Source organism: Balaenoptera ricei, chromosome 17 (assembly GCF_028023285.1).
Source record: "Balaenoptera ricei isolate mBalRic1 chromosome 17, mBalRic1.hap2, whole genome shotgun sequence".
Classification (NCBI taxonomy): Eukaryota; Metazoa; Chordata; class Mammalia; order Artiodactyla; family Balaenopteridae; genus Balaenoptera; species Balaenoptera ricei.
Genome location: NC_082655.1, coordinates 7,233,629 through 7,259,922, shown reverse-complemented (window position 1 = coordinate 7,259,922; position 26,294 = coordinate 7,233,629). Strand labels below are relative to the sequence as shown.

The window sequence follows — 26,294 nt, the reverse complement described above, 5'->3', positions numbered from 1 at the left end:
CTAATCTAATTTCCCATATAATCTATCTTTTGGCTTTATTATACTTCCTGATAAGTGCAACTGGGTACCTCTTATACACTTAGCATTGTGCCCGACAATATGTCACTAAAAGTACTTTGCATAGACTAGATCTGTGATGTTTTATTCATATGAGTGTGCATTAAAGTAATTCTTCTACTTCTCAAGTACTGAATACAATTATTCAACAGACATTTGAATACTTAATGAACACCAAGTAGTATGGATACAAAGATAAATTAGATGGTTTCTGCTCTCAAGGGAGGCCACAGTTACAAAACAATGAAGCAAGTGCTTTTATGGAGAGATGACCAAGGTTCCAAGGGAACAGAGTTCCCCCAGCGTGACAAGAATGAGAGCAGTTCCATGTGCAAAGGCATGGAGATGTAAAAGAACATTTTCCTCTTGGGGAATATCAAGCTATTTAAGTAGGACTACAATGCAAAGTTTAGAAGGAAAGCAAGGGAAACAGTGATAAGAGATGAAGGATGAAGCTGGAGCTAGATAAAGAAGTCTTGTAAGTCATAATATAAAAAGACTCAAGCATCTCAAGGATTTAAGCGGGACAATGATAAGATCAAATATGCTAACAACAGTGGTTATCACACTTTTTATTTTAAACAGTAGTACCCTGATTTCATGAAATCTTATGCAAACATCCACACTTAAAATTGATAAATGTAAAACTGCACTGGTAGAAACTGGAATGAATATGCTTGGAATGAACCCTTCACAGAAGAGTTTCAAAACCACTGCTTTTCAAAGGAAGAATTTATATAGCCACACAGTTGCGTTTTATTTAGTTTATGCCTCTCCCAATGTGATTCTAACTTCTCAGGTGCCAGGATTCATTCTCATAGTTTCTCTTCAATCATAGAACTAGGAATACATAGAACTAAGCAAATAGTACTAGGCCTTCAAAATCAATGACAAAAGTTATAATATAGAAAAAAGAAGATAATCAGCTTTTTCACTTATGAGTTAAACTATAATTTAAGTGACTACATTTTCTAACCTAAAAGTTAGGATTTATGGTTGGACAAATACTAGTGTATTTATGGCCACAGAATATTCAAAACTGGTACAGTGTTGGAAAATATAGGATATATGATTGTAATTGGTATAATGTAATTTTTTAAAGATTGGTATACTTGTTTTCTTAACAATGACTTTGTATCTGAAAATGCTTCCCCATCTATCCCTTGAGAATCTGTTCTCCCACCTTATAGAATCTGGAACTCTACATAAGATCTCTGAAAATGACCTTCAGTGTGAAACTGCTTATCTTCCTCATAGCCATCTAATATGTCCCCAGCAATAACACGTAAAACTGATTAAAGATATGCATATGTCTCTCCTGCAATTCACTGGTCTTGATTCTTCACAGTGAGATGTGCTAATAAAAAAAGCAAGAATACCATTCTATGCAAAAGGTATATAATGATTAACATGTTTCATATCAAAACGATTATATTCACTTCATACAATTTAATCAAATCCCTGCAATCCTTCCCTCTACCCTTCTCCTTCCCCATGGTGGGGAACATAACCACTCATACAGTCTCGAGAATTTTTAAAGTATCATCCCCTTTAAAAATAGATTGATTAGGGCTTCCCTGGTGGCACAGTGGTTGAGAGTCTGCCTGCCACTGCAGGGGACACGGGTTCGAGCCCTGGTCTGGGAAGATCCCACGTGCCGTGGAGCGGCTGGGCCCGTGAGCCACAATTACTGAGCCTGCGCGTCTGGAGCCTGTGCTCCGCAACAAGAGAGGCCGCGACAGTGAGAGGCCCGCGCACCGCGATGAAGAGTGGCCCCCACTCGCCGCTACTAGAGAAAGCCCTCGCACAGAAACGAAGACCCAACACAGCCATAAATAAATAAATAAACAAATACTTAAAAAAATAAAAAAACAGATTGATTCAAAACAAATGTTCAAAACAATGTTTAACACATATTAAAAGAAAGTTAGAGAACAATCTCACTTTTCTCTATCACATAAGATACCAACAACCACCCTGGGCCACTCTTATCATGCGTTAAAAGTTCTCTCATAGCATGTGGTTCAAAGCCAACCAGTGACAATTATTAAAAGGAGCAAGAGGGGAGACAGGCACAGGATACAAATTAAATTCTTCAATATATCATTCGACCAACATGTACAATATATCCACTTGCAGACATGTTTAAGAAATGGTCCTTAAACAGAAACAATATAAATATTACTATAAGGAAAATACCTTCTCCATATGATATAGCAAACTCAGTCCAAAACTTAGTATTCAATGCATCATTTCGGGACACACTCTACACTCCCTAAATCTGCAAAAATAGCCAACTATTCTGCTATAAATTTGTTTGGGATGAAGATAACTCTCTTCATTATAGTAAAATAAATTTTATCACATGCATTTTAGGGAAGCAGCTTAATAAGTTACTCATTTATATTTCTTTCAAATATAAAAGTCTGAGGAGTCTCAAATAATCATTAAGAACAAACTGACTTTTAAACAAAAGCTTTTTATAAATAAAAATGTACTTGAAAGTAATCCTACAAAAACATACAGAGTCCTCATATGTAACTATCAAAACAATACCCAATATCAAACATTTAACTATACACATTTAACTACTGATATATATTCAAGTAGAAGGTTTCAGAGTAAAATTTCCATGTCTTTTCCACTTAAGGGCAAGTTTTTTGAAAAATATTCCGCAGACAAATAGATATTTTTTAAATAGACTGTACGACCACTATGTTGATTTTAACAATACCTCAAGTAAAGTTAACTTAGAACAAATACTAATAATAGTTAGAAATATTAAGTTATATACAATGTTTAATTGCCCTTGCCGTAATACAAAGAAGTTCATAAATTATCTTAAGATAAATCTATATTTTTCCCTAGTTTGTGAAGACTGCAATAACCTTTCTATTAAGAATAACTTCTGATTAAACCACCCTCAATAACTGAGATTCAAACAATCTCCCAGATGGAGCAGCTGGGAGAAAATAAAGAGGACAGTTTTAAAAAAGAACTTTGATGCTGTAGATAAGATGATACGACATTAAAAACCAGTGTGACTGGAGTCTGCAAAATATAAATACATAACAGTGAAAGAAAACCCTTTAAGGCCAATGAGGAAAATGCAATTTACAGGATCATCTATGACTAAAATTCTGAGCTCAGCCTTTCTTATTTCTAAAATTTTTGCCCAAATTTCTGCAGATTACAAAGTCTAAAAACTTTTAAAAATCATATAGAGTGGACTTAAACATACTTATTAGTATTAGGTAATGTTTTATGCTTAAGAAGTCTACCAAATATTATTTAAAAATCCAATTTTACATAAAGTATGTTGCACTACTGATTGCATTTTATAGAAAAGAAAAATTAAATGACATTTGAAAGTGACATTGGGTTAAATAATGAAATTGAGAACATAAATCAGCCTTAAGTTCCAATTAAAATTTCTAACCATTATTTCTATTCTCACAGATCTTGGCACAAATATTTTTAAAATGCAGTAGTCTACTTATTTTTTTTGCATGTATTTAAAAAAATTTTAAATTACATTCCCTCAATAATGATAAATCCAAGTAATGAAATTTTTACCTATGCTCTAAATGAGCAATTCTCTGACAGTCCTTTGAAATTTAAAAAAACAAAAAACAAAAAAATGAAAAAAAAAACTTGAAAACATTTCTTTTAACACCACAACTTCAATCTTCATTTTTGCTCATTTGTTCAATAGAGGAACTAACAGCCCATACTAAAAAAATCAATGGCATCATTCTAGCTGTTCCCTTAATTTTTATAATATTCAATTATGTTAAGAGCAATAAAACTGTGCCTGTTATCCCGAAGTTGTGCTCTCAACCCATATTCAACATGAAAATAATTTCTTGCTTTCTGTCTCATGCACAAGAACAAAACAAAAAACTATTAAAGTGCTCAAAAGATACTCTGATCACTTATATACTCACATGCTTAGCTCTTAACCCTTAAATCCCTTCTCTAGGAATAAGACTTCTCTAAAATTGGGGAGGAAGGGTGTCACTCTTACACAGCCAGGCATGAATAGCATAAAGCAAAGTAAATTTGACTGATTATTCTTAATTAATTTTGTGTCCAGTTCCTCCCTTTCCCCCTTATTCCACCATAAAGTTTGAGCTAACTCATAACCAAGTTCTACTCATATTAACTCACATTTCTTTTTTTAAAGTCGTCAAAGTGAAATGATTTCAGAATGAAAACTCCTCAAGTACTCCATTCAATATCTCCTGCGATTTCAAATAAACCCAACTGCCTAACAAAAAGAGAAAAAAGCTCCCAGGAAAGTTAGAGTATGCAGTTGTTCTTTTATCAAAATAGATTTCTCACAAGTGACAAACACAATTACAGCTTAGGAAAATCAAGCCTTTAATTCTGAAGAATAATTTGCACCTAGAGAAAAATTCAAGGTGATGGTTTTCACTGCATGTGGACTTTAGACCAAATCTATTTATTTTAACTTTGCTGAAGTCTGGGTATAACCACTTGTTGGCCTATGTTGCAGGACCACCGTCCTAGTGAGAGCATCTTACAACAAGCTGCTTTTGATACCTTACTAATTAAACTACCTTGGATAGGATTCCAGACAAACCTGACCATAAAATTTTGGCATTCTAATTTGGTTTCAATGTACTCTAAATGGTACAACACTAGATCACATGGCAATTTTTCTATTCAGTTAAAACCTTAATAGGTAGCATATAAGTGGCACAACTTCGAATTTAGCAAGCCCATAAATATTAACTTTGCCCCCAAACATTTTGGGGAAAGGGATAATTCAAGGAACACACTGACAAATCTTAACATTATGCCAAAAATGTTTTGTGGTGTTTTTTTTTGCCATGCTGCACAGCATGAGGGATCTTAGTTCACCGACCAGGGATCAAAGCACGGAGTCCCAGCCACTGGACGGGCAGGGACATTCCCAAAATTTGTTTTTAAATTGTATGACAACTGACTTTTCATAAATCAAATCACATTTGATAAGTACCATATAAATAAAAGGGATTAATTATTTGAAGGCACCTTTTAGTGAATCCTTTTTGTAAAATTTAGAAGTCTCATATAACATAACTAACCACTACTTGTTTTATAATCTTATGCTTGTAAATATCAAAGTTCTTGAAGTAGAGCATAACTGCTTTCTTGGGCTAAATACATCCCAGCATTACTGCCCTGCTCTCTCTTTCCCAAGTTTTAAAAATGTCACCCAAAAAAACAGCTATTCGTCTGTAGTAGAATATACAACACTAGGAAAGTCGAAAAAAGAAACTAAGTGATTTTTTAACGTAAAATAGAAATGTATGTACTCCCAAAGATAGGTCAACGAATTATTTTTGGCAATGATCACAATAAATGCCGAATTAAAATGATTTTAAAAAAATCAAGATATGCATTTCTTAAATCACTTTCCCACGTGCCTTTGTCACCTGGAGGAAACTGTTCAAGAACTGTTTCTCTCCATGAACACATGACCTCCACAATGGCACCAAGGTCAACGAGACATACAGGAGGGGGGTATGCTGAGTAAGTGCTGATTTGCCCAGTTCTACAGTTCCCTTTAAAAAGAGAGACAGATAAATTAAAATTAAAATTTATTTATATAGTACAGGAAAGGAAATGATGTTCCAAGTCGTAACATTCAAGTACCCCATTACAGAATTGCATATAGACGTATGTCAGCAACAGCCACAGGAGCAAGACGTAAAAGGGGCATCACAGCACAGAACCAGGTACAAAAATTGCTGCACAGAAAGAATTAACAAGATACCAAACTGAAAAATCCTCCCTTAATTCTTGTACTGAAAACCTTTGGTACCCTGGCTACATGCTACAACGACTCAATTTCAAAGTGAGAGTCTCTGCTGACAGAACTTCTTGAAAAAAGACGAATAACCAAAGATCCATAAACAACCGAAGACGCACCCGCGTATCAGAAATGCTCAGGTAAGAAGTAAATTTGTATATGCTGAGCCTGCCAGTTAATGTGAAATTCACCAGGTGTCCCGGTGTTCCCTCATTCTTTACCAAAGATCCCTTCGGACATTTCCTCAGCTGTCACAATCCCCAACCTTTCACAAACCAGAAGTTTTCTTGGATGAGATTTAAGCTCTAAAACACATTACCCACTTGGTATAATCTGTTTAAACAGGACTTACACGCAAAAAGTCCTTATCATGTGAAATTACTTTATTTCAAATTTCCAAACAACTTTCAAATATGAAACAAACATATGTCAGAGGTAGCACCTGAAAATTTAAGAGTGACTTAGTGGAGAGCAATTCAGCTATGGATAATTCATTCCAACGTTTGGTAAATAGGTTGCATGCATTATAATAGTAGAAGACTAAAGAGGGGAAAAAAATCTGCAGAAGCACTGGGGATTTATTCACAATCAGCAGAGAACTGGGCTGACAGCAGTCTTCCAAGTTACTTTCAGGGAAGCTCCTGATTGGTGGGCGGCACTGGGTCAATGTGATTACTTAACCCTGGCAGTTACAACTAAACTCCACTTTGATGGGCTCCAAAGCTTATGACAAAAAGACGACTGCTTGAGCATATCAAGTACTTCGCTGTCCTGCTTCTGTTTCTCTCTCACACAACTAGGGGCCTGACACCTGAAACTCATCAGAAAAACATTACCTCGTTTCGGGGCTTTAGAGTTTTGTATTTATTATTTTTAAAGTCCACTGGGCATAGATTCAGTTGGGGGTGGTGGTGGTGTGAAAGATTAACCCATTTCCTGCACACACAGGGAAGAACTCATGACCATTCAAGCAGTTCCCTCTCTCCCTAGTAACTTTTTTTTTTTAATATCATTTAGTCCTAAAATAACCATAAGCAACAAACATCAAACATTGGCATGGCAACGTCCACACATCATGCCCTAGTGCTACCCACAGGCAGATCTGTTCCTCTCTGGTCCCCATCCAGGCGGGTCCTCCGGGTCCCTCTCGCTTTCGTCCGGTCCAGCAAGGCTTCCCCCCGAGTTTTGCTGTAAAATCCGCCACTTTCGCTGGCCCCGGCAAAAGCAAGGAGCCTCATCCCCAGGGCAGAGTTTCTCCCAACTCCCAGCAAACATTTCCTGAGCGCTTCCAGCGGGCCCCCCGCGCGCACCTGGCCGGGCCCCTCGCCCCCTCCCCGCACTTTACCAAGCCCCAGACATGGGCCCACCTGCCTCCCGTCGCCTGTCCCACGGCCGGGTCGCCCAGCCAACTCCTGCCCGGAGGCTGCACTCCCCCGGGTCCCGAGCCCCCATCAATCCGGGGCCGACCCCGAGGGTCAGGGGCGCCAAGAGGGGCCCCCAGACAGGCTGACCCCGCGACGCCCCCCAGAGGCCGGGTCCCGCGCGCCTGTCAGCGCCCCCGGAAGGGGTCAGGCAGCGGGGCTGAGCTCGCCGGGTGCCCTGTCCGCTCCTGACACCCTCTCCCCCCACCGCACTCACCTGGCGGTCTCCGGCCGAGGGACCGGGCGAGGGGCTCGGGGGTCGCGCGAGGAGGCCGCCGGGCCGCCCGCCGCGGCCCCCACCCTCGCTCCCGCTCCCGCTCCCGCTCCCGCTCCCTCTCCCGCTCCGGCCGGCGCGCGCCCCGGGCCCGACGCGCGCCTGGAGCGCCGGGGGGGGAGGGGGCGCGCGGACGCGCGAGCGCCGGGGGAGGGGGCGCAGGAGGCGGGGGCAGGGGGCGCGGCGAGAGCAGCGGCTCGGCGGCGTCAGCGGAGAGAAAGCAGCCTCGGCCGCGTCCGTCATGGCGCGCGGCGGCAGCGGCGGCTCCCTCCGGCTTCCCGGCTCCCTCGCCTTTAGTTTGACCTTTCCCTCCAGTGTGTCTCAGGGAGAGCAGCGGTGCGCGCGCGTGTGCATGTCTCTCTGTGTGTGTGCGCGCGCGCGCGGGGAAGGGGCCGGGTTCGCTCCCCGACGCCTGACGTCACTGCTATGGCAACGGCAGCCCCGCCCCTTGCCGCCTGTTTCCTGCCCCGCCCCCTTGCACGTTCCGGGGCCTCACGTGCTCACTCACACGCACGCACGCACGCACGCTCGGAGCGCGCGCGCCCAGAGCGTTGACGGGGGCGAGTTGGGAGGTCATCTGGGCCTCCTGGTAGCCTCCCTGAGTTCAACCAATCCAGTGAGGAGAAGCCGTGGGCGGGGCGGGCTCGGCTGCCAGAGCGGCGTGAAAAATTTCCCAAGGCGGAGCGAAAACCTTTCCTGAGCGACTGAGCATGCCCGGTGGTGAAAGGTGAGCGTTGCCTGAGAGTTTAGGTGGGTGGCGGGGGGAGGCGGTCCGGTAGTCGAGGGAAGGGAACTCCGGGGGCCAGTATAGGGGTGTTTAACTGGTATCGAACTGGGACTGCGTGGTGTGAGTCAGGCAACCCCGGATTGCAATCCGGCCCGGCCGCTGTTGCTGTGTGACCTTGGACGTGTTACTTAACCACTCTGAACTGAATGTCTTGAGTAAAATAGGGTTACTAAAATCTACCATAGTGGTTGTGAGAAGTAAAAGCGTGGAAAACGCCTCACCTGGCAAATTGTAGACCCCAAACACTTAGTTATTAGTATGGAGTCCACGGCCTCCTTATTTTACGAATGGGGACACAGGACTCAGGGAGATTAAGTGACCTGTTCAATGTCAGGTAGTGGCAGAGACCCAGGCTTCAAGTTCAGTACTCTTTCCTACATGGCCTTCCCTCAGGGAGAGGGGGAAAAAAACACACTACAGAAAAACATGTAAAGATGTTTCCTTTGCTCTCTGTGGATCCCTTTTTAATCCACACCAATTCTCTTCCCATCCTCCCAAAAGTTTGGAACTCTGGACGTAAGGGCTGGACAGCCTTGGTGCAATTTTTGGAGGGCAGTTATTTGGCTCTCGATGATTTGTCCCTGAACAAACAACAGAATGGTGCTTTCCTCAATTCCCTTGGGGAGCCTAAATTTCTTCTAAAGTTTTGGTTAAAGTGTAAACACAGTAGCAAGGAGCTCCAGTTCCTCCACAATTTCTAGCTACCTGAGGAAAGATTAACTCAGTTGACCAATGTTTACCCAGCATCCACTGAGTAGGTAAGAATGCTTCTCCAGCCCACAAAAGGCCTGTGACCTCAGGTCTGTGCAGGCACCTTATGATTCAGACCCACTGGTGACCCCATCGTTCCTTGTGCTTCTAGTCCTTTATCTGACTTAGCTCTTAATCACTTACTGTCTCATGGTATTTCTTTTTTTTTTTTAATGAATTTTTTAAAATTATTTATTTATTTTTGGCTGTGTTGGGTCTTCGTTTCTGTGCGAGGGCTTTCTCTCTAGTTGCGGCGAGTGGGGGCCACTCTTCATCGCGGTGCGCGGGCCTCTCACTATCGCGGCCTCTCTTGTTGCGGAGCACAGGCTCCAGACGCGCAGGCTCAGTAATTGTGGCTCACGGGCCTAGTTGCTCCGCGGCATGTGGGATCTTCCCAGACCAGGGCTCGAACCCGTGTCCCCTGCATTGGCAGGCAGACTCTCAACCACTGCACCACAAGGGAAGCCCTCATGGTATTTCTTGAATGATAGAGTGCTATTTAACTCTAGATTTGCTGTTAACTTTTTTAAAGTATTTGTCTCCTTTTCTGTCTTATACACCCCCCCCTCCCCAAAATACCTAAATCTGATCTTGGTAAAGGGCATCACCAGCTCCTCAAACATGCCCTTATATTCCCCACTTTCTCTCTAGAAATTAATTCACTTGAGCCTTTCAAATTCCACCTAAAACGTACTTGCTTCCAAAAGGTCTTGCTGGATCTACTCAGAATGAATTAGTCCCTTTTCCTGAGCACTTGGTACATTCCTTGCTTCGGACATTGTTCGTAGTAAACTTTGTTTTCTGTGATTTGTGCACATGTCACCTAGAGAAAACTTCTCTGAACATCCATATATGGGTTGGCTGTTCCTATTCCTTGCTCTCATAGTATCTTATGGTCTAATATATTGCTTCTTACCCGTTCCTTTACGGTTTGATTTATTTACCTTCTCCATCAGATGTAAAACTCTCTAATGGCAGGAAACATGTTTAGTTCCACTTTGCATTTCCAGCATTAACCTCAGTACCACAGCTATAGAACGACTAGGTATTGAATGGCTGAATGGGCTCCTTGCCTACTGCATAAAGTTCTTAGGGGCAGACTTTACTTTGTATTTATATCTCAGAACCAAAGATTTTCTGGGAAGTTATAAATCTTGGACTACTCTAAAAGGCACCAGAAATTACATGGTCACACTCATGCAATGAAGGAAGGCTTTGGCAGTAGCGTAAGATACTGAGCAGAGCAAGAAGTAGGAAATCCAGGGAGAAAGAGGTGATTTCTTAACTGCTGCTGTGGACCTAGAATGAGAGATTTTCAAATGTTGTTAAGGATATCAAGCAGATTCCTCCAAGGTGTGTCCGTGATGTTCCTCCCAGAAAAGGGGAACAGTTATGCAAAGAGGAGTCTTGGAAAAGAGATCAAGCAGTGTTTGCTTACTCTGAACTGGTAGCATTTGTTCCTTTGCCTAACTGGGCACAAGAATCTAAAGCCTGGTGCTATTCTTGTGTGTAATATTGTTCTCCCTCTGCTACGCTATTTAACTACCTATGTGTGTGTGTGTGTGTGTGTGTGTGTGTAGATGTGCGTAAATCCTTACCAAATCTAGTCCTTTTATTCCTCATCATGTGAATGGCACTGCCAAACACCCAATAGCAGGAGTCATTCTCAGTTTATCCCCATCTCCGTTCTGTCAGTCTCTGAGTCCCATAACGTCTTCCTCTTAAATGGCGGTGGTAGCCATGAACTGCCCTCAGGCTTCATGTGAGCCCTCATATCTCTCGTCTGGACAAAGCCCTCCTAATTGGTCATTTCACCCCATCTTGGCAGGTCCAGCCCAACTTTCCCCACATCCCAGACTCCAGAGGGACTTTTCTGAAACCCAGAGAATTGACCATGTCCTCAAACAGCTTAAAAATCTTCCAGGGCTCCTCCATGCCTCCTCAGGAAAAAAGATCACACTTCAATGGTTTTTTTATGCTTCATCCTCAACCAATTTCTTCAGCCACGTCTCCCACTACTTTTGCAAGAACTCTTTTGCTCCACGGATGTTGAAAACGTGCAGCTTCTCATACATACCATGTTCTCTGTGCACACAGGTTCACCTACCTGCGATTCTCTGCCCAGGCCCTCTCTACCAGGTTAATTGCATCTGTGCTTTTTAGGTCTATGAGGACAGTCGTGCTTCATCCCTCTGGCATAGCTCTTCTTATTCTGTGTTGTGAATATACTCCATGTGCTCTCATGTCTTATCTTCACTAGAATGTGAGCTACTTGAGGGCAGGGGTCTTGGCATATTTTTTACCTGTATGGAACTCTAACACCTACCAGGGTGCCTGGCACAGGATAGGTACTCAATAATTGTTTATTGAATAAATGAATGGATTATGAGCTCCATGAAGGAAAAAAAGTATTACATTTCTTTGATTCTTCACAAAGCCAGGCCCAGTATCACGGAAGTAATAAGTAGGTACTTAAAGTAACAACGAATGAATGAAAGTATAGTAATGAGGTATTAAAAACCTACCATGCACCCCTCACCTTCCGAGATGGCCCACACTCTGTCTGTGGAGTGTCTATCTCCCCGAATAAAACTTCTTTCAACAAAACAAAACAACCTACCATGTATCAGGGACTAAACTTAATACTTTCCATTCATTGGCTCAGTTAATCCCCCAACAACCCTATACAGGAGACATTGGTATCTACATTCTGCAGATAAGGAAATCAGAGCTTAAGGAGGGGACATGACTGGGCCAAGGTCACACTGTTAGTTGTTGGCCAAGCCGGGATTTGATTTCAAGTTCACCTAACTTGGAAATGGACTATTACGGAAGGTATTCTGCTGCTGCTGCCGTTGTGATGGTGGTAGTACTGCTGGTGAGGATGACTTTGACATCTCTTTTGTCATAACCGAAGGCTCCTACTTCTTATCAGAGAAATCAGTGCTCCCTGTGCTGCAACAGGAAGAAATGTGATTGCATTACCTGCAGTCAATATGTACAAGTCAGGTTAAATGGAGGGGTCATATTTTTTCTTTTATCTTTTTTTTTCCAGAATTATTTTTTCTGTAACTGAAATAAAGATTACTTAGTTTTAGGATACAAATGTTGCACATATAAGGATAAAATGTTTAAAATTGGTCTTTGGGATATGAAGGACCCAGCTGAGGCCATTTTGGAGGCTAGAAAATGAAAACTTTTTTGGGTTAGTAACATGGTCAGTTCATGAAGAGCTAAGGTGAATCTTAGTATTTAAAAGGCAATCCTTAAAAAGTTGGGTTAGGAAAAAAGACACTGGGTAAGTACCTCATTAGGAAGAGGCGGAGAACATTTGGTTCCTGTCTGGAGGGAGTCTCTTGCTCCAGGCTTACAGTACCAAGAGGCGCCTGGAGTTGGAGTGGGGCTCCCACAGAGTTACAAGCACACCCTTGACTGGAGGGCACGCTCCCCTCTCTGGGAAGATCAACATCTTTGACCAGAACATAGACTTGTAGGGGCAGGTGGTGAATGAGGAGGAAGCGGGGAAGGGAGAGCCCACATCTACCCAGCTAGCCAACCAGCTCCATCAGTCCTGGTAATGAGCAAGGGAAACCAGCTGTTCTACCCTCATAGCCTGTTCAGGCTGATACATTGAAATTGGCGGCTATGTGGATGCTGTACACTGCACAACCCTAGGGGGAGCTATTTACATGGGTGTCCATATGAATGACATCCTCTGTACAGTACTCAACGGGTAGCCGTCCTGACTGTAATATATTCAAGGCACATCTCTGTCTACTTTGGCAATTTCAATGATCCTGATTAAACCTTTGATAATACAAATAAATAAATATTTATTGACTGCCTACCAGTTATCTTCTCAGAAATTTAAATGACTTTTATTGTACAAAGTTATTCCAAACGATTTGGGCATATTTCAAAGTGCTTATTAGACTAATAGCATTACCATTCATTTATTAATTCTAATAAACAACAATTGAGCAGCGAAGTTCCAGGCATGATTCAAAAGGCTGGATTCAACAAATGTGTTGAACACTAACTACAAATCTTACAAAAACTATTAACTGATTCCTTCAAAAAAAAAAGCTATGCATGTTTGCAGTTTGTTTATGCCACTTTACATATGAAGGTAGTCTCCAAAGCCTCTTTATTTCATAGACACTCATCTACTAAAACCTGGTTCTTGCATTTGCAACAATCCAATATACTAGGATGCCCCAGTGAATATAAAGCTTTTACATACTTTTTTTTTTACATCCTTTTTTTTTCCCCTCCTAGCTCTATCAAGAGAAGGGCCAGAAAGTTAAGTTGGCTGCTTTAAAGGTTTCCTGGAAGCACTAGGGAAACCATTTTTCATAGAGTAAGTGTGTGACTGCATTGTCCAGGAAAGAGAGTGTAATCAGTCTTGGATCCCTGGATCACTCTGTGGAAGAATGCTGATCTCCACCTAGAAACATTTCATTTGGACTGTTAGATGAGCAAGAAATAAATGAAAATTTGGGGGTTTGTTTGTTTTAGCAGCAAGCTCTACTCAACACCTTCACTGGAAAAGGAGACAATATGGCCATGTTTGTACCCCAAATTTGCTGACTGCTCATACAAGTAACATTACATTCTTAACTTTGGAACCCAATTAAGGATGGCTCTGCCTCCAGTCTTTATTAAATTGCTTCCAAGTGTTTGGATGGTCTACCTATGTGTGACTGTCGCTACTGGAAAATTGTTATGCGCAGTTCCAAAAGCTGATAATTAGCTTAAAAAAGCCACTTAGGAGGAACAAATACACACATGCATACATAGAGTCGCACACACACACAAACACAATAATATGCAGACTTTCAGGTAACTTTTACCATTTTAACTATTGTCATCAGCATCAGCATATTCCTCATTATTTTTTTTTTAATTAATTTATTTTATTTTTGGCTGCGTTGGGTCTTCATTGCTGCACACAGGCTTTCTCTATTTGTGGTGAGCGTGGGCTACTCTTCGTTGCGGTGTGCGGGCTTCTCATTGAGGTGGCTTCTCTTGTTGTGGAGCATGGGCTCTAGGTGCACAGGCTTCAGTAGTTGTGGCACATGGGCTCAGTAGTTGCGGCACACGGGCTCTAGAGCGCAGGCTCAGTAGTTGTGGCGCACGGGCTTAGTTGCTCCGCGGCATGTGGGATCTTCCCGGACCAGGGCTCAAACCCGTGTCCCCTGCATTGGCAGGCGGACTCTCAACCACTGCACCACCAGGGAAGCCCCCCTTCCTCATTATTTTTTAAGTCAAGAGGCTTAAAGAAATCTGAAATAATAATCCAGAATATTCGTAACAACTCAGGAAGAATGAATGAGGTGACCCCAGGAAGGTAGTGGGCTGTCCTTTTTATGAATCATCATCACAGTCTCTCTGTGCTGTTTGTCCTATGACCTCAGGTGGCATGCAGCATTATGCCAGGCATCTGTGTTTGAGTGACCCTCTAACTCCTCCAGAATTACTGTAAAGTTGAAGGTAGGATTTGCTCCTGATATTTTATGTGAGCATCGGTATGAAAGGCTGCAGCATGGGTGAGTGAGCAGTTTATTCTCGCTGGGGATGGGGCTCAGGATCCACCCCCTGCAGGCCACAATTTTGCCCTGGGGCAGACTGTTCAGTCTTTCTGTTGGACTGGCAATTTGAGCCAAGCTAGGGGCCAAAAGCCATAATGGACTAAAAACTAGGGAGGTGAGTTCTGTTAAATTACAATAACATCCAGACTTCCAGGGAAGCTGCAAAAGTCATTCCTGTCAGATGTACTCAAAATCAACAGCCAAATTACTCCTGCTAAATGCTGTGAGCTACTGAATAAAGCCCTGTACTGTTTTAAATAGTAATTCAAACCCTCTAGTCCCATGCCTCAATAATAATTATGAAAATTCTCATCAGTATCCTCCGTAATGCATGGTAATGATTATTTAATTGATTGACTACCACGTGCAAGGTACTCTTTTTAGGTGCTTTATGTGTGCCAGATGCTCAAGTCTCATGACAGCCTTGCAAGGTTATAAGGAATAGCAAGAAATAAGAGTTGTTATCCCATCTTATAGATGAGGCAAGAGAAATTCAGGGCACGTAAGCAACTTGCTCAATGTCACCCCAGTGGTGATATCAATGTAGTTAAAGTATATTCTTTGAAAAAAAAAAAAAAAAAAAGACTTCTGTATGTAAGAGCTGATTCCAAGCTCAGGGACATTTTAAACAAATTTTTACTAGAAAAAAGTTACTATGGTAAACATTAAGAATAGAGAGGTGTCCTCGTCAAGCAACTCCTATCATGAATAATTTGGAATTAAAGGGTTTTGAATGATCTCTATCTTATTTTCCTTGGAGCAGAGCCAAGTTCTTAATACGAGTTTCTACAAAAGAGGAACCTGGGGCTGAATCTTATTTATAGAGGCAAAAGATGTTTTAAATTTCAGTCTCACATTCTTGCTCTCCACTTGAATTTGCCAGTTAACACAGGAATAGCAAATGATGTGAAGACTAAGTCTTAGTTGTCTGGGTCCTGTTCCTCCTTACTGCACATCCTTAGTTTAGGTTTAAGGCAGGGTTATGCTGAGTCGTATAACTGCTCTAGTCCACAGCAAGATTTCATAGTCATACTGTGGAACAAGTATAGCTAACTTATGTTTAGTATGGTAATCTCTCAGGATCCCGGGGGATTGGTCCAGGCCTTCCACAGACACCAAAATCCATGAATGCTCAAGTCCCTTATATAAAATGGCATATCATTTGCATTTGACCTACACACATTCTCCCACCTACTTTAAATCATCTCTAGATTACTTATAATATCTAATACAATGTAAATGCTATGTAAATAGATGCAAATACAATGTAAATGCTATGTAAATAGTGCCGTGCATGGCAGATTCAACTTTAGCCTTTTGGAACTTTCTGGAATTTTTTTTTCAAAATATTTTCAACCTATGGTTGGTTTTTTGGTTTTTTAAAATTATTTATTTATTTATTTATTTATTTATGGCTGTGTTGGGTCTTCGTTTCTGTGCGAGGGCTTTCTCTAGTTGCGGCGAGCGGGGGCCACTCTTCATCGCGGTGCGCGGGCCTCTCACTGTCGCGGCCTCTCTTGTTGCGGAGCACAGGCTCCAGACGCGCAGGCTCAGTAGCTGTGGCTCACGGGCTTAGTTGCTCCGCGGCATGTGGGATCATCCCAGACCAGGGCTCAAACCCTTGTCCCCTGCATCAGCAGGCAGATTCTCAACCACTGCGCCACCAGGGAAGCCCCCCCTATGGTTGGTTTAATTCACGGATTCGGAACCTGTGGATACGGAGGTCTGGAGGCCCAACTGTAACGGATTTAATTCAAATGGGGGTACATTCATTGCTGGGCTATAGGCTGCTCATACTTGTTCACAAAGCTGACTGCACACAACGCTTCCTCATTCTGCATTTAGTGAGGTCTCACTGGTATTTTGAAATCAGCCTTTGTGGGAGTATTTACCCCATGTAAATTGGCAAATGCTACAAATCAGGACTTTTATTCCCCAAGAGGCAGTTAAACGTTTACTAGCACGCTACTGACTAGATTGTATTATTTGCTCAAAAATATCTGTTGTCTTCCCTGTGGGTCTGTATACTGCCTTTGCCTGTGAGAGGACAATATTTTTCACCTACTGCAGTCAGGCTTAACTATATGACTTGCTTTGGTCGATGGAATGTGACCGGAAGTACGTGTGCCATTTCTAAGCAGAGGAGAGTGTGCCCATTTTTTTTTCCTCTGCCACAAGCTGGCACGTCCCACATAGTGTCTGTGCCTACAATCTGAGTCCTGGAATAAAGAGGATGTGGAGCAAAATCACAGCCAACCTGTAAAGGACATAGACATAAGCAAGGGATACAGCTTTCCTGTTATCAAGATCTGGGTCTTGTTGTTACTCTGGCATTACTGAGGCTGAGCTGATTGATACAGCAATTGGGACTTATAATTGAGGCTGCCAGAGTGGAAAACCTAAGTTGTGGGGCATTAACTCTGGGACTTGGGAGTGGGAAGCAAAAAAATATGCATTGAAGGATGGAAAAACAGCAACTCATGTTATCTAGTGGCAATACATTTGGTAAAACTCTCACCTGTGATCACGGGGAGGACAGGTAAGTACTGAATGACCTTGTGGCTTTAGACAAAGAGGTTATGAAACAGAATGTTACTGACATGCCTGGGATGCTACGGTCTGCATGGGATGAAATATTATACGAAAAAGTTGAGTTTAGGAAAAAATTGTACATTTTGGAGAGATTGAAGGGAGTAGAAATGTCCAGAAATTTGAGGGCTCAGAGGAGAATGTAATTGATTCTGATTTCCATACAAAAGATAACACTGAGGACTTTAAGTGACAAAGGCTGATTAAAATTCAGCCTTGTACCAAGGATCCATAGAAGGTATGGTCCCTCTATGAAAACCTCTGAATTGATGAAGGTGACACCAATTAAATCTTTTCAACTGGACAAAATGACTCTGGGAAAAGAGATTATAAATGTGGTTCTCCCACTGAAGAAAAATAAACTCAAAATACCTGCAATTAAGTCTAGAGAGAATCATAACTAGAAAAGAATTGGGGATGTGGCCACAGGCACATGACGTTTGATTTTGGAGTCTACCACTTGCAACTAAGAGCATTCTCCATAATAAACTGCATTACAGGGTTATTGGCAGGATAAACTGAGATTGTATACATAAAACATTTAGCAAGGTAGAGTAGTTCTTTCGACTAACACGGGCCAGAGAGCAGGTAAGAAGTAGCCAAGAAATCTCAGTTAAAAGATTCAATGCTAATAATTTCAGCAAATGAAAATGATCCTGTATTGGGTCCGTGTGGTGGAATGGAAAGAACTTGGGTTGTAGAATCATATAGAGTTGAGTTTGAAATCTACCTCTGCCACTTGACAAGCTGAATGGCACCGAGCAAACTGCACACAAAAAAATTCTGGGCCTTGGTTCTCTCATCTATAAAATGGGGATAATATGGTCTCCTTGTAATGATTAACATAAATAAATAATAAAGCATGAGGCATCATTCTTGGTGTCTAGACATTCAGTATATACCGGACAGCTCTCTCCTCCAAAAGTACCTGCTACCACCACTACCTCATGCTGGCCCCTCCTGACAGAATATGATTTTACCTGTCAAAGGAAAGCAGGAGGGTTATTGCCCCAAAGCATCTTCTCCTATGATGCCTCTGACGAACAGGAAGCCTGTTGAAGAGCTGGAAAGAGGGGTGTATTGTTTTATACCCAAGGTGCTTTCTAATGAAAATTTTATGATTTTCTCAGTATTTATTATTTTGCCAGAATTCAAACAAACAAACTTGATTTGCTTCAGAAAAGAAAAGAGAGAGAATCACAAAAACTAAGAGCAGAGCTCCTGGGTAGTACAGAGCGCTGATTTGGTGAGCCCATCTCTGACGGCAGGGAGTTGTCTATCCCAGTCAGCGTGTAGCATTCCCACTGATGACCTCTGTTGTCTAAGGATGGTCATTCGCCTTCATTGGTACAATAAACTGAATTAAAGTGTATATATTCCAGTATATTCCATGCTTGGGGTGAAGACTTCTCTCTCTTGCTGGCCATGAAAAAGAAAGCACAAAGCTTCAGGACTGTTGGCTGCCATCTTGGAACTATGAGGGGAACCAGCCTTAGAATGAACCCAGATACTGAGGACAGTAGCACACAGGAATGGAAACAGCTTGCATCTGTGATGCCATCTTTGAGCTGATAACCGTACTGCATCTGGATCCCCATTCAGTCTCTGGGTTTACAGTTACAGGAGGTAATGGATTTCCTTATTTTTATGCCAGGCTATCAATGAATAGAAACTGATCAGTAATGAGAGTGGGGCAGCACCAAAGGGTAGAGTACACCAGGGGGGCTGAGGGTCACAGCCCCAAAATCTAGTCACCTGGGTTCCTATCCTGCTTCTACATTGTGCTAGCTGTGTGGCCATTGGAAAATCACTCAGCCTCTCTCTGCTTCAGTTCCTGCATCTGAGAAACAATGATAATAATAGATCTTATCTCATAGAGTTCCTGAGAGGATACATTTGCACAATTCACACAATACAGTGCCTGGCGCATAGTAAGTTTTAATATAATCTGATGCATTATCATGATTACCTCCAGATGCAAAGATCATCTGAAGATCTACAGAGTGATGCTGAACTGGGGCCCCAATTCTCTTCCTTTCTGTCCTTGACTCTGTATCTCCTCATTATGTCAGATTTTGTTCTCATTCCCTTTCTGGATCGTCTTTCCTTCCCTTGTTCCTTTCACTAGCCATAATTGGCATTGATTTATAGCATTATTTGCTGTATTTTAAAATATGTAATTTTACATTTCTTCTTTTTAAGTTACGAAGTCAAAGATGGAACATTTTCTATTTCCTTCAATAAAAAAAGAACATTTAGATTTGCTTTTTTTATATCCCTATTACATTCATCTTCTTGGCTTTGGTCCAGTGTTTCACTCTGTCAAAATCATTTTAAAGCTTGACATTGCCAGTTATTGCCTTCACCATCTTTCCTGGCTTTATATCATCTGCCTTTTAAGCTTTCACCAAGTCCTTGACAAAACCTGCAATTTAGGACTACTGTATCAGTTATCAGGTTAGGCATATGTGGTGGAAAACTCTAAATCAGTGCCTCTCAAGCTTTATTGTGTATATGAATCACCTGGAGAGCTTGTTGAAACACAGATTCCTGGGCCTCAGAGCAGCTCTGTAGTGGGGACTGAGAATTTGCAGAGAAATAGTACTGAATAGGGCTGCCCTAAATAGTGACTTAATCAAGTTAGTGGTTTATTTTCTCTTATGTTAAAGAAATTCATAGGCAGGTGGTCCAGGGCTGGTACTATGGTGTCAGACCTAGGCTTCTTCTGTCTCCTTTCTGCTGTACGTGCATGTGGTTTCCTATTCCAAAATGGTTGCTTGAGCTCCAGCCATTGTGTCCACATTCAAGTCAGTAAGAATGAGGAAGGGGGTGAGGATGTCCCCTCTTTTTAAGGACATATTCCAGAAGTTGTCCATGGCACTTCCACTTATATCTTCTCAAGAAGCACTTGGTCATATAGTTAAATCACACTAGTGAAACCAGTGGGGGGGGGGGTAACTTTGGGCTCCTGGGCACGGAAGCTTTTTTTTTTTCTGTCCTCCGTATCTTGAAGGCAAGACTCCCGCCTCCATGACCTTCCCTGAGTTCCAAAGGGCTATTCAAACAGTTGCTAATCAAGGGAGGAGCAGCCAGGAGACCACCTGAGGCAAGATTAAAGGGACCAGAGAAGCTCATCAAGATTAGGAGACCAACAACCTGAGACCCTGCACACACCCTAATCTTGTCAGCAACCCCACCCTTGAAGTATTGTTATAAAACTCATCAAATCCTCCTGGGTTGGGACACATAGTTTTTTGAGACAGGAACCTGCTGTGTCCCTCTTTGCCTGGCAAAGCAATAAAGCTATCCTTTTCTACTTCACCCAAAACTCTTCTCTCTGAGATTTGATCCGGCACCCATGCATAGAGGCTGAGCTTTCAGCATCACTAGTTGCAAAAAAATCTAGGAAATACAGCTTTTATGTTGGGTGCCGTGTACCCAGATAAAAATCAGGGTTTTATGACAACATTAGAGGAGAATGCATTTCTGACATTACTGATTTTTCAATGTAGTCACATTCAATCTCTTCCCAACTCTCCAGCTAGAGGTTTGTGATCCAAACCCCACTATGTGCTAGGCAGTTAACTTTAAATTCTGAATTTCTAGGTCTGATCATCCTCTTGTTTGTCTGTTCAGGCTACTGTAACAAAACACCATAGACTGGGTGGCTTAAACAACAACATTTGGTTGCAGGTGAGAATCTCATCCTGGCTTGCAGACAGTGAGAGAAAGAGAAAGAGGAGATAGATTGTGCTTTGGTATTTGGTATCTCTTCTTCTAAGGACACTAATCCTGTCACATCAGGGCCCTACCCTTATGACCTCATTTAACCTTGATTACCTCCTTGTAGGCCCCAATCTCTATATATAGGCACGGTGTTGGTGAGTGGTGGTTTAGGGCTTCAGTATATGAATTTTGAGGGTGAAAATTCAGTCCATAGCATCTCCTTATAGGTAAATGTTATTACTTTAATTTTAGAGTTCAGGAAATTTGAGTCTCAGAGAGTTTTTGTTTTTTTTTTTTAAGATTTTTTTTTTGATGTGGACCATTTTAAAATTCTTTATTGAATTTGTTACAATGTTGCTTCTGTTTTTTATGTTTTGGTTTTTTGGCCACGAGGCATGTGGGATCGTAGCTCCCGACCAGACCAGGGATCGAACCCGCACCCCCTGCATTGGAAGGTGAGGTCTTAACCACTGGACTGCCAGGGAAGTCCCTCCTTTGAATCTTGGTTTGTGCATTTAGTTACTTTGGGACATCAGGAAAATCATTAAAACTCTCTGAGGGTCTTCCCTGGCAGTCCAGTGGTTAAAATTTCACCTTCCAGTGCAGAGGGTGTGGGTTCGATCCCTGGTTGGGGAGCTAAGATCCTACATGCCTCTTGCCCAAAAAACCAAAACACAAAAAGCAGAAGCAACATTGTAACAAATTCAATAAAGACTTTAAAAATGGTCCACATCAAAAATATCTTAAAAAAAAAAAGATTCAAATGAATTCTGTCAAAGTTCAGGATCCTTCTAATGCATCATTCTGCATCACAGGAATGATACGTTTGTTTGCAGGATGAGCCTTGAATCAGCCATATTGTTGCATAATATGCAACCACAAAAAAATCGCAGGGATAGGCATGCATTTCACTCCTGTGTCTGTGCATCATCTGGGGACCGACTGATCTAGGCTGGGAACGACTGGGTGCCTCGAAGCTGGGGCAAGATCTGCCCCCACAAGTCTCTCATCTTCCTAGGACCCATGAGCTTGTGAGGGTCTCATGACCCACCCCTCAAGCACATTCCAACCCCTGCTTGCAGTAGGTCTGCTTCTACTCGAAGGCCAAAGAAAGTCATGTGCAGAAGACCAAGGTAAGCAGTACGCTTGTCCCAGGAGGGAGTAAATATTTTGGAATGTATTCTAATCTCCCCCAAGCCTGTAGGCATATGCATTGAAGTGGAAAGAGAGCCAGACTGAGAATCGGGAGTCCTGAGCTCTGGGTCCAGATCTGCCGTTAATGGCTTGTGTGACCTTGGACACATTACTAATCCTTTCCGGATCTCGAAGGCCTATTCAGACTTTGGCCGTAAGAAGCTATAGCTTGAAAAAACAAATCACTGCCTCTCAAACTCCTAATCTCCTCTCAGTGTAGTTTAGTCTCTTTACTTATTCTGAGCTAAAATACACACAGCTCTAGAGCCCCTTCTCAACTGCTGGGCGAATGGTCATGACTCTGTTAATGATCAAACTGGAGCACCATGCAGCAGTCCCGCTGGTCACATGAAAGCTCAGGAAGAAATGAAGCCACTGGGAAAAGCCACCGATGCCATGACCTTCTGTTCCCAGGGCTGGAGTGCAGGCCGAGCCTCTGCTCAGACAGGTGAGCTTTAATTTTGGTGATTTATGATAAAGCCTCTGAGCGCGTGGGTAAACATGCCATGGTTTATTTTGCAGAATTAATGAAGTCTGAGTAATCTTTCAGTCTCCAGCAGATTCTGTTCTGAGAAATGAAGCGAGACCGTCAGGCTTTTGTGTGAATTACGGAGGGAGGATTCACGACGCGGGAATCATCCGGTATCCTCACGACGTGATCTCTTAAATCCCGAGCATCTCTGGGTGGAGGCTTTGCCATCGTTAGACGGGATGACTGCTGACTAGGGAGAGAGCCTTCTAAGAACACCATGTGATACAGTAATAGCTGCTACAGTTAATTGAGCTATTACCACGTGTCAGGAGCTCTGCTTGATCCTTCACACACATGGTCCCAATTATTGGAAAAAGCACCCGCTTTTTTTTTTTTTTTTGTGAACTCACCTCGCATGTGAGCTCTTAGTTCCCTGACCAGGGATCGAACCCGCGCCCCCTGCACTGGAAGCTCAGAGTCTTAACTACTGGACCACTAGGGAAGTCCCAAGAGCGCCCACTTTGACTTGGATACATATTAGCTCAAATTCCGGCCTCATAATTTACAAGCTGGGTGACCTTCAATGTGTAGCATGGGCACGGTTTTTGCCTCTCACCCTATCTTTCACCCACAACTTCTCTGCCTACCCACATTCTATAGCATGGATCATTCCAGCACGTTGACATCTCACACTTTGGTAGGAGAGATAAATATGTAAACAGCAAACTATATTGAAAATAAAACTCATGAACCCTTGGGTGGGTCCATGCTGCAGGCTGGAAAACTCAATTTATCTACAACACTGAGGCTAAATCTCTCTTAAAAAGAATTGGAGGTTATAAAGACTTGTCTCAAAATTTGTGGTTGCTATTACTGGGATACACAAATGAGGTGAAGGAGGTTATAATGTAATGGAAAGGGCATTGGGATAACAATCAGGAGAGCTGAATTGGAGTCCTGATTCTGTTGATCAAAATGTGTGATTTGGGGCAAGGTCACTTTTTGAGTCTTGGTTTCCTCACCGGTAAAGTGGGGAATGTTAACGCCTGTCCTGCATTCTGCACAGACTTCTTGCAGAGACCCTAGCAAATAAAAGCTGTCAATGAGGACTTCCCTGGTGGCGCAGTGGTTAAGAATCCTCCTGTCAATGCAGGGGACATGGGTTCGATCCCTGGTCTGGGAAGATCCCACATGCTGTGGAGCAACTAAGCTCGTGCGCCACAGCTACTGAGCCTGCACTCTAGAGCCCACGAGCCACAACTACTGAGCCTGCGTGTCACAACTACTGAAGCCCGAGCACCTAGAGCCTGTGCTCTGCAACAAGAGAAGCCACCGCAGTGAGAAGCCTGCACGCTGCGACCAAGAGTAGCCACCGCTCGCCGTAACTAAAGAAAGCCCTCATGGAGCAATGAAGACCCAATACAGCCAAAAAAAAAAAAAGCTGTCACTGTTTAGCAGCTCCATTTTACAATTTTACAGATGGAGAAACTGGGGACAAAAATATAATGGTGGGACAGAAGAAAGACAGGTCTCCTAGTATTTCTCCAACCTCATCTTGTACTACTGTTCTCCCCAGTTACTCTGTTCTAATGATGTTGGCATTTGGTCCTTTTCTTGAATAAACCAAGCTCATTCCCACCTCACAGCCTTTGCCCTTGCTGTTTCCTCTCCCTAGAGTGTTCTTCTCCTAGATCTTCATGTTCTTCAAGAAAGGTTTGGCCCCCTGTCCTTCAGGTCTCAGCTCAGACATCACTTGCTCAGAGAGGCATTCCATAGACACCCATCAAAGGTGTTCTCTCTCCCAGGCTCCCTTTAGCACATCATCCTGCTGTATTTTCACATAGCATTTATCACTTCCTGAGTTTATCTTATTTACTTGTTGGCTTGTTAATTGTCTCCCACCACTCTTTCTGCTTGAGAAGAGAGACCCTGCTCATTTTCTGCTGCATCTCCAGTGCCAAGAACAGGATTTGGCATGTAGTAGACACACAATCTTTTTTTTTTAATGAATGAATTAGCATGTATAGATTTAGCTTATTCTTTTTAATGGCTTTATTACATCCCATATGGGTGTACCATAACTCACTTAACCAGGCCTTTAGAGATGGATACTCCATTTGTTTTCACTCTTTCTTTTCCACTCTTGTTCATTTTTATTAATTTTTTTTTTTTTTTTTTTGCTCTAAAAAACAAATGAGTATAATCTGTGCGTACTTTGTAGGTTTAGCTTTAGGTTTAGGAGTGCAAAGGGCATGTGCATTCACTAACTGTGAGATATACTGACAAATTTCCCTATATAATGTTTCCATCAGCTCACGTCCCCATCAACTGTGTATGATGACACCAGAGCGGAGTTCCCTCCAAGTCCCTGCCAATAACACATTCTTTATTTATCTATTTTTATTTATTTTTGGCTGCACTCCATGGCTTGTGAGATCTTTGTTCCCCAACCAAAGATTGAACCTGGGCCATGGCAGTGAAAGCGCTGAGTCCTAACCACTGGACCACCAGGGAATTCCACAATAACACATTCTTACTGAGAAGATGTTATTGCCCTCCCCCGTGCCCTCCGAAGTGCTCCATCTTCTTTACTCGTTACCTGAGGAGAGGCTCTGCACTGCAGCTCTGCTGTGTTTCTGTGTCATTTGAATGCTCTAGGCATGTTTTCTGCCTCTTTATTTGCATTCTACAGGCTGCTATGGCAAAAGAAGGGATATTTTAAATGCATTAGTGTCTGTAGAGATTATTTATTGTTCAGCAATATTCACTCCCTTCCCTCTACCCCCATGAGAGGAAAGTACTGTCTCTACTCCCTGACTTTGACCTTGCCACGTGATTAGCTTTGGCAAATAGGATGTTAACAGATGTGCTGTGAATAGAAGCTTGAACTATGCTTACATGCTTGGGCTTACTAGTGCTCCTGCCTTTTACCATGAGAATAACGTGCCTTAGGAAGTGCCTACACCAAGGAGGTTGAGGAACACGGGGAGCACACCTGGACTCAAGTTGCACTTGGAGCTAAACCTGAAGAAGCTCTGCCTAGATCAACAGAACTCCAAATGCCCTGTAGATGTGTAAGCGTACTGTCATATGATGCAGAGATTTTTGTTCTTATTTGTTACACAACAAAAACTGACTGGTACAAAGCTCAGGTTGAACATGTAGCTCCCAATTTGCTGCACCTTGGCACTTGCTATGTCAAATATTAAACATCTCCTAGGACAGTGGTAGCAGAGGAATATTTCAACTACCCATATTCACTTTGTGTGGGTTTCATTGGTCCTTGAAGAAACAAAAGGCTAAGTGAGTCCTAGGTGAGGTGAGAAAGCAATACCACTGCTGGAACAGTATGAGCAAAGTTGTAGAGGAAGGAATGTGAAAGATCTGCTCTAGGACTAGTGAGCAGCCTAGATTTTAGATCACTTGTTGAAGAGTATTGGGAGGAGGCAGTACTCAGCGTATTTGGGTTAGAAACTAAGAAACTGAGGAAGTTAGAATTAGCTTTTACTCTTTAGCTACTGGCTTGAGCAGAGAAATGTAAGCTACAGAGCACCCTGGATGCTAATTGTACATCAATTACAGACAGTAAGTCACTGACATTCAGAGGTCAAC

General features: G+C 42.4%; 1 protein-coding gene and 1 long non-coding RNA gene across 9 annotated transcripts in view; one reads left to right on the top strand and one right to left on the bottom strand.

Annotated features, from left to right (window-relative positions):
* The window catches only part of ZFAT (zinc finger and AT-hook domain containing), a 271,720-nt gene extending 264,085 nt beyond the window's left edge, over window positions 1–7,635 (bottom strand). For 6 of the 7 annotated variants that reach the window (XM_059902247.1, XM_059902249.1, XM_059902248.1 and 3 more), the window contains exon 1: window positions 7,517–7,635. The gene's annotated coding sequence lies outside the window, so the exon portion shown is untranslated. Of the gene's footprint in view, window positions 1–6,972; window positions 7,067–7,516 lie in introns of all 7 variants that reach the window. The other variant, XM_059902251.1, reaches the window with a different exon arrangement.
* A 595-nt stretch (window positions 7,636–8,230) lies between these two features.
* On the top strand, window positions 8,231–24,433 carry LOC132351888 (uncharacterized). 2 transcript variants are annotated; one of them, XR_009498511.1, is made up of 4 exons: window positions 8,231–8,300; window positions 18,673–18,916; window positions 22,035–22,658; window positions 22,761–24,433. It is a non-coding gene; the product is annotated as an uncharacterized LOC132351888 (long non-coding RNA). The 2 variants fall into 2 exon arrangements; XR_009498513.1 differs by lacking the exons at window positions 8,231–8,300; window positions 18,673–18,916 and having other exon boundaries at window positions 21,807–22,149; window positions 22,470–22,658.
* Window positions 24,434–26,294: the final 1,861 nt, after the last annotated feature.